Here is a 9,573-nt window from a genome sequence, read left to right as displayed (position 1 = left end):
ATACTTTCTACACAGACGAATCCTTAGTTTTTCTGCCTAGTGTGGGCTGCAGTAGGGTGAATGGAGAGGAATATAAACCAGGCTGTTGGTGTTCTGGGAGCTGAGCCAGAATAAGGGGTTGGGGAATCTCACCTTTCAGGATGGAGCCTTTCTCCAGTTCTTCTGTTTCCAGCTCCATGCCTACGCGCACCCTCTGCTGGACCTGCTGCTTCTCAGGCCCGTTTCGCCCGAAAACAGACCTTTCTCCTTCATTCGGAGGGCAGGCGGGGGGTCTGGAGCGTCTCTTAGTTTTGGCCCCTTTCTCCCTCTGAGATCCTGACCCCCGAGACTCTCCTGGGCTCTGTGGCTTCTCGTTGGCTTCCTGTCACCGGCACTTGGGCTTCCTCCAGCAGGCTCCAGTTAGCTCAGTCACGTACCACTTGTCCGTTCACTTTCCATCTTCCAGAAGGGTGTTGACATCTCTCCTCTGCCGTTGTTTCCATTCCAGTTCTCCTTGACCTTGCAGTTTAAAGCATGTAAACTCTCCTACTGTGATAAATGCATTTTGTATGAAGGCAGAAATTAATGTGACTTTTCAACTCCCAGGTTTAACCCTAGATCGTTCTTTCAAGAAGACTGTCGGGCTTGAAACAAAGGGAAGCTTGTAATAGTGACACCTATTCCCCCCCTAAGTTACCCAAGAGTCAAGAGTGTGGAAATAAGACTTTTTATTAAATATTTTTTTTAAATGTTTTTATTGATTTTTTAGAGAGAGAGTAAGGGAGGGAGAGATAGAAACATTGAGGTAAGAGAGACACATGGATCAGCTGCCTCCTGCATGCCCCCTACTGGGGATCGAGCCCGAAACCCAGGCATGTGCCCTGACCAGGAATCAAACTGCGGAGACGTTAAATCCACTGTGCCACACTGGGCAGGCTATTACATCATTTTAATGGACGGAAAGGAGGGAAAATATGTTATTTGTTCATCCGTCCAGTTTTTCCAAACATTTATTGAGCACCAAACTTTGCTAGGTGCCAGGAATATCAAAGCTGAGCAACATTAGTATCTTCCCTCAAGGAGGTTGTAGTTCAACATAAGGAAGGTGGCAAGTGATTTAAAAGTCACAATAGCTAATAATATACTATAATAAGGGTGTGCATAAGATGCTACAGGAGTAAGAACAGGCCATCCAAAGCAGCCCAGAGTGGGGGGAAGGCTGCTGGGAGAGGTGGCCCCGGAATTAAGTTTTGAAGGATGAATACAAGTTATGGAGATGAAGTGGAGGAAGGGCATGCCAAGCAAAGGGCACTCATGTGTTCAGGCAAGGGGTCTAGAAAGAGCATGACACATCAGAGGAACCTCATGTAGATTGAAATCGGAGCAAAGGTCCACACTGGGGAATGGCCCGAGTAAGCATGTAATGGTCAATGAACTATTAGTATCTATGTTAGTCCAGAGCATGATCCTGGGCCTACTAATGAGAGATGCAGAAATAATGATATGTTATTCCCTCTGTGCATTTGAGAACATTTAAAAAATATTATTTGCAAAGTGGAGATGTTATGAGATTTTTTAAAGAGATGAGGTAGGGAAAATGCTGGATTAATGGTTGGAATGTAAAGTATTCTAGTTCTCTTATGACAAACCTGCCTTAAATTCTTATTCTTTTTTTAAATTAAATTTTTTTATTAAGATGTAGTTGACATAAAATATATTAGTTTCAGATGCACAGCAGTGATTATGATATTAGTTTTAGATGCATAACATAGTGATTAGATATTTATATGTCTTATGATATGATTACCACAGTAATTCTAGTATCCACCCATCACTGTGCGAAATTATTATGATATTATTGACTGTATTCCCTGTGCTGTACACTATATCCTCATGCTGATTAAACCCTTATTCTATGGTCTCTCGTCCCCTGACAGTTACAAGACAGATTCTGGAAGAAACTCTTAACTGTCAGGCAAATATTTTACCTCTTTCTATGTCGTCTCAGCAAGGATTAGTTGAGTAACTTTAAACAGAATATTTTATGTAATCAGCCGATGCCATATTTATGAGTCCTTGGGCATCTGAGATACCTTCCTGTAAAGTCTGGGTGGTTTCTTGAAAGACCTCTGGGTGGGCTCAGGAGAACTGAGTTGCCCTCCCCTCTACCAGGGACATATATGTGACCTTGAGCAGGCCCTTCCCTTGCCTTGGCTTTAATCCTCTCACCTGGATTTAAGAGGAATGAAATTAGATTAACGTTAGGACTTGTTCTGGCTCAGAAACTGGGTGCAGTAGGCTTTCAGCTGCACTGAAATCATATCAAGAGCAACCTTGGGCTCTGGCCGGTTTGGCTCAGTGGTTAGAGTGTCGGCCTGCGGTCCGGAGAGACCCGGGTTCGATTCCCGCTAAGGGCATGTACCTTGGTTGCAGTTTGATCCCGGCCCTGGTTGGTCGTGCGGGTGGCAGCCACTCGATGTGTCCCTTTCACATCGATGTTTCTCTCTCTCTCTCTTCCTCTCTCTCCCTCCCACTCTGTCTGTACAAAAAATGGAAAAATGTCCTCGGGTGAGGAAAAAAAAAAAAAAAGAATTTCTTTGCCCTGGCTGGTTTGGCTCAGCGGTTAGAGCGCCCACCTGCGGTCCGGAAGAGCAACCTTGGATTTTGGGGTTTTATTTTCATATGCAGAAGAGGGCAAGGCAATTCCTTTTATATCTTGGCGAGCAAGCAGCAGTGAGTCGTTCCATCTCTACGGACCTCTCCCGCCCTCCTGTCAGCTCCTGACTTTGATTTACTCCCACGAGCCCCAGCGAGAAACACTGGTACTCAAAAACCCGCGTCAAGTGTGTCCCTCTGAATTGTTAAGCTCTGCTGGAAACGTTGGGGGAGCAGGACTGTTCAAAGCCCAGTGTCATGAGAACACATCACCATTACCTGTAAACGTTTCCGAAAGCACCAGTCTGGCTGTTTTCAGCCCTCCAAGATGCAGCAGGAAACCACAGCCTTCTCCACGGTACTGTTATTGATGGCAAGTGCAGGCTCGGGTGGATGGTGGGAGTGGGGAATGGCATTTCCTGTTCCTGTCAGGGTTTCTCTAACTGAGCTGAAAGAAGTGCTTTTCGATTCTTTCTGAACAGGCCCTTTTAAAGCTCAGAGGTCGGTGTCCTGAGCAGCCAGGCAGGACTGGGCTGAAGGACCAAGTGAAGAGCACATGAAGAATTTTGATTGACAACGTTAAGCCTCCCTTGGTCCACTGAACAAGACTTCTTGAAATAAAATGAGCCTTTCTCAAAGCTCCGGATCTCAATATTAATAATGTTAAACTGGCTGATGATTGGATGCAAGATGCCGATATCAGCACTTTAAGCAATTTCCAAGATACCGCCGGATGTTTGTGCTCTGTCATCGGGTTAAAGCAAGTTTTTAAAAAATGCTTACGACCTGCCGTCTTTGTATGATTTCAAAGAACCTGCAGACATTTGAATAACTATTTTTGAAACTTTTTAATTCCAACTTAACTTTCTGTCCCAAAATGATCAGAAAGGTCTTAGTGCCAGTAACAGACGTCTGGTTCCATCTGCGTCTTATGTCTTCCCACCTCCACATTTATTTCATAACTCATTGGGCATTTCTTTCGTTTTTTCTTTGACCCGCATCTGACATTGAAATCACTCTTCAGCCCAGCCCTCTAGTTTATTCCAATAGATGCATTATTTCAATAGTGTTTTTGTAAGTACTTACTATAACCTAGGCCCTGGCACCACGGTGATGCTATAATATATAACGGGATTTTTTTAAAGTCTTACCTTGAGGTGTCAACCGAATTTTACTTCTTTTTATGGTTCTCCTTTTTTCCTTTTGCTTCTTTCTCTCTCTTCTCTGCATTCCCTTCTGTGTCATCACTCTCTTCCTCTGCGGTTTCCCACTTTGGGGGAGGGGCAAGATTTCATGCTCAGAAGTTGGTTGGTTTCTGGGAAGTCAGAAGATCTGATTCAGGACTGGAACCAGCTGGTCTGCCACCCGATACAAGAAGGTGAAACCCAGGCCAAGGAAGAAGGCCTTAGGCTGGGACCAAGCATGCAGCCAGGAGGCACTGGGAGAGGAGCTAGCTCTAAGGGAAGCTAGAGTGGGCCAATGCTGGGCGGCAGGCATCAGCGGTCCCCAAAGGAGAGAGGACCTCCCGAGGCTACTCAGGGCCTGAATGACTGCAAGTGGTCCTGGCTGCCCTGGAGACTTATCCATTACTACTGTTAGCTCCAAACGGCTGGAGGCCCACCGGGCAGAACCCTGTCCCACCTTCAGCAGGCACCTACTCTTAGATCCCTGGTTTTGCCTCAAAGAAAATTACTGAAATAACTGGGTTCGGGCAGATTTTCCCTCCCACGAGGAGAGACTCTAGGGAGCCAGTGTTCTCTGTGAGGCAGTGTGTCTACACATTTCTCGATTATGATGATCTCATCAGCAGGATCGTGGGTGGTAGAGGGGAGACAAGAGCCTCCAACAGGATCCAGGTGGGGTAGGGGCTCCATAGGCAGGGACAATACTTCCAGCCTGATTTACACCAATTAATGATGGAGCATCACACCCCCTTCAGAGGTTTTTGTTCTTTTGGACTAAAGCATGGGCAACTGTGTGTCAACAAAAAGGTCACTTTCCTTTTTTTCAAATGTTTTTAATTGATTTTTTTAGAGAGAGAGAGAAAGGGAGAGAGAGATAGAAACATCGATGTGAGAGAGACACATGGATCAGCTGCCTCCTGCATACCCCCTACTGGGGATCGAGCCCGAAACCAGGGCATGTGCCCTGACCGGAAATCAAACCAGGACCTCTCAGTCCATGGGGCGATGCTCAATTCAATGAGCCACCCTGGCAGGGAAGAGGCCACTTTCTTTATCCATTTATGTATTCACTATTCAACAAATATTTGATGAGTACCTACTCCATGCCAGGCAGCTGGGAATAGAGTGGTAAGCTGAACTAGACATAGTTCTACCCTGATGGAGAATGTAATTGATATGGTTGCACACTGGGGCTGCGGAGATTTGGGGACATCAATTTAGAGGAAGGACTGAAATTGTTGGGTGCTAATGTGTCCTCTGGAGCAGCATTATCAGACAGATTTTAGATAGTCATCTTTCTGTTTCTTAGGCAAAAAGGGACATTGGTTCTTCCAATGACCTTTCTGCTTATAGTATCTGCAGTATACTTATTTAAAGTCTCCCAATTCATAGAGGCTAGAAGACCTGTTAGTTTTTCTTTCAGGAGCCAGCTGTTTTACCTGGAGATTTCCAGCTCATTTACTTTCTCAGGTGCTCTAACAATGTCTCCCCACATCCTGAATATTTTCTAAACTGCGCGTTTTGGACTTCAATTAAATTTTTTTCTTCATTAAATCCTCTCATTCATATATAAACCCATTAGAATAAAAAAAAAACCAAAAACAACAACAGCAAAACAAAACAACAAAAAAAGACGAGTTTCCTTTACTTCAACAACTTTTAATATAGCTGCAGACTAAGGTTTAAATTGAACTCTTTTTAAAAAATAATTCCATTTATTTAAACTGGAACAAAACAAAACAAAAACCAACAGTTCATCCAACTTCTTTAGGGCTGCCTTCTGTTTTAACAGTTTTATAATGTGATTGCTTTTCCCCAGGGAAAGCTCTGGAAAGACGGGCTCACCTGAAGGTCAGGTGAAGGTGAGTGGAAAGAGAGAAATAAAAAGAGCCTGGGTTTCAGAGTCTTTGGAAAGACCATGTTGGAGTTCCAGTTTTGGGTTTTAAACCTCAGCATACTACCTAAAGAAGCTAACCACTGACTTTTTAGATTCCTGGGGTTCCTCCTAAATGTCTTAATTTATTCTGGGGTCCCTTGTCAATGAATTAATTTATTGGTTTTGACATGCCGAAAGTTCTCCATGATGGCCACTGTCATTCTAAATCAAAGAATTTTGCTTTTTGTCAAAGTAAGCATAAGAATTAGGGTTACAGTGCAACTTTATATGGAAAGCAGTTCTCCCAGGAGGAAGTTGTGGCTTTGACACAGAAGAACCCAAGAGAGACAAGAGGCTACTTAGTAAGAGTGTGTGCCTGCAAATGGTATCTTGGGTTCCCTGTCTAAGCAAAGGTTAGGCAAGGCCATGCAATCTCTGACCCTGAAGTAACCTGTCACACATTGACAACACAGTGCCCTCATGAATGTTTGTGGAGCCTAAAGCTAAGTTTGACCGATTGCCCTTTCCTGAACTGGTCACCATTCTAATGGACCTCCCCCGTTATCCCTTAGGACCAGCATGGATTAAATTGACGGCTTACTGGGCCATTCCATATGGAACTCCCTTATTCACCCATGAGAAACAAGGCTTTCCAGAACAAGACAAACACATAAGACCCTGTAAGAGAGACAAACAAAAGCAAAAGCAAAATGAGCACCAGGAGAATAAGTCATTTAATGGCTAAAATGGTTGTCAAGTGGTACACCTCCAAAACAAAAGGTCTAGTGAAAATATATGGACCTGTGTCTAATTACTGAATGATATACTTTCCAAACATGTCTAATGACCTTAGGCAAAAGTCTAGGTACAACTATTTACCAGAATGCACATCTGCAAAATAACATTTCTGTTTATTTTATACAAAGATTGAAGTTTAATGATTTTCTACAATGACCTACTTGGTTAGAAATCATAGAAGTGGTGAGGACGCAATGAAAACAGCTGGGTACAGATTGGTGTTGGGTCTGATTTATCTGGCAGCAGATTGAAGGACAAATAGGGTTTGGGTCCAAGGAACTCAGTAAGTACATTGTTGATATTTGGGAATTATGGAGTTCAGGGATTAGTGTCCTTTTCCAGACATAAATGGGCTGACCTCATTTATGGAAGCATATTTATTTGTTGATTGGCTAGCACTCTGAAATGTATTTATGGGTGAGTCAGTTCCTGGTTGGCTGACCTTCAGGGCTACGGTTGGCTTGTACAAGTGTGTTAACTGAAGTGAGTTGTCATTGATTGAGCCAATGGGTTTTATTTTATTTATTCATTTTTCTATTATTATTTTTTTTATCCTCACCCGAGGACATTTTTCCATTTTTGCTCAGACAGAGTGGGAAGAAAAGAGGAAGAGAGAGAGAGAAACATTGACATGAAAGAACACATCGAGTGGCTGCCTCCCACACAACCCCAACTGGGGCCGGGGACAAACCGCAACTGAGGTACATGGCCTTAGCGGGAACCGAACCCGGGTCTCTCTGGAGATGCTCCAACCACTGAGCCAAACCGGCCAGGGTGAGCCAATGGGTTTTGAACTAATTCTGGGTACCATGATTATAGAACAATCAAACTTTCTCCAAGAATGTGTTAACTTTTTAATATTCTTAGTTGATTCTTACTATTTGTTTTCACCAAAACATAGTGCAAATTGGTATCTGATATAACATAAACTAATATATACACACACACATATATATTTAATATATTTATTTATACTCATAGAACAGATTCTGTGGGGTTTTGTACGGAGGAAGGTGGCTAATAAATGTTTCATTATGACAGAGTTTGAGAACTATTAGGTTCAGCCACTAGGTTTAGGTATTTTCTCAGAGACAAGAATATTAGTTAGATAAATTTAATCAGGGAATAGTTTATTTTGAGGATTAAATTTATTACTTAAAAACATTTTTTTTTCTTTATTGACTTTAGAGAGAGAGGAAGGGAGAGGGAGAGAGAGTTAGAAACATCGATTGGCCACCTCCTGCATGCCCCCCACTGGGGTTTGGCTCACAACCTGGGCATGTGCCCTGACCAGGAATTGAACCGGCAACCTCTGGGTGCATGGGTTGATGCTGAACCGCTGAGCCACACTGGCCAGGCAAAACTCATTACTTTTAATGGTCATCCAGCAAGAAAAAAAAATATTTGTCAACATGCTGAGAAAAAGAACAAGGCACTAGAAACAGAGAGAAGAGGGGGAGGTGGGTCCTACAGAAGCAATCCTTATTTGGTGGTTGTACTAAACAGAATCCCAGCATCTTATAATTGGATGGGACCTCAGAGGTCATAAGACTAACCTCCCTCCAAGTTCAGAAGTTTCCTCCCCAGTTTATACCATCCTTGGTGAATGATTTCTAACCTCTGCTTGGGTGTTTTGAGTAATGAGGCTCTTACTATACACCACAAGCCAACTCATTATGTTTTGAAATGCTCTGACTTCTTAATGACCTACGGTCTGCTTTTTTGAACTCCTACTTGCTAGTCCTAGTTCTGCACTTTCAAGCCATGTAAAACAAGTCCATTTTATTGTATTTTATTAAACCAATATGGTAGCCCTTCAGGTATTTGGAGGCAATTGTTGAGTGACACTACTGTATATTCTCTTCTCTAGGGATCCATTTGACTCTTCTGTGTGTGACAGGGTTTCTGGACTTCATCTGCCCAAGTCACTCTAATCAAAGCAGTTTTGTCTTAAATTATAACAACAATGACAACAACAATAATAACAATAACTGTCGTTGCTGAAAGATTACTACTGTTGATCCTTGAACAATATGGGTTTGAACTGTATCGGTCTACTTATACAAGACCTTTTTCTTTTCTTTCTTTTAATCCTCACCTGAAGATATGTTTTTATTGATTTTTACAGAGAGAGGAAGGGGAGGGAGAGAGATAAAGAGAGAAAGAGAAACATCAATGTGAGAGAAACATTGTTCGGTTGGCTCCTATATGTGCCTTGACTGGAGATTAAACCTGCAACCTAGGTATGTGCCCTGACCGGAAATCAAACCCAAACATCTGGCCAGGGCTGAGAGCTTTATCAATAAATACTCATACCGTTTTCAATCCGTGGTTGGAAGTCCATGGATTTGGAGGACCTACTTTATACATTGATCTATGCTATTTTATAGAGAGGGCTTGAGCATCCACAGATTTTGGTATCCACAAGGTGGGGGGAGGGGCTGGAACCAATCCCTCATGGTAAGTTTTGGGGGAGTCAAAACTTATACGTGGATTTTCAACTGCAACAGAAGTCCATGCACCTTTACGTTGTTCAAGTGTCCACTGTATATGTCAGGTACTCTCTAAGCACTTAACTCATTTAATTTGCAAAATTATTCCATGAGGAAGGTACTATTTCATAGGCGAGAAAATAATTTAAGTACTCGAGGCAGCCAGTTTATAAGTAACTTACTTGTTCGAGGCCTGAGAGCTCACAAACAGGGAATCAGAATGCAGACCCAAGCAATCCAGGACTGAACTTCTCTTGTTTCCCACCTGCCAGGCTGCCAAGTAAAACAAAACCACCTCCTCTTCCCTCTTTCTGGACATTCTCCTTTTACCAATGAGGTGTTATTTTGTTTTAGTGGCCCTGTCACAAGCCCTTGTTGGCTTACATTGCACTTGTAATTGGTGGAAATACTGGTGTCTTTTTCACTCTGCTGCTAGAATAATCCTTCATAATTCTGCGGCCATGCAATTGCTTTTTTTGGAATGAAATCCTGTGCTGTATCTTCTTCCCTATTTAGTTTCAATCAGGTAGGTTCCGTGCATGAAGGAAGAGCAGTCTGGCAGTGGACTGGTTTGGGGCAAATGTCCAAG

The sequence above is a fragment of the Molossus molossus genome, unplaced genomic scaffold (assembly GCF_014108415.1).
Source record: "Molossus molossus isolate mMolMol1 unplaced genomic scaffold, mMolMol1.p scaffold_m16_p_20, whole genome shotgun sequence".
Lineage (NCBI taxonomy): Eukaryota > Metazoa > Chordata > Mammalia > Chiroptera > Molossidae > Molossus > Molossus molossus.
Note: the sequence above shows the minus strand (reverse complement) of the source record.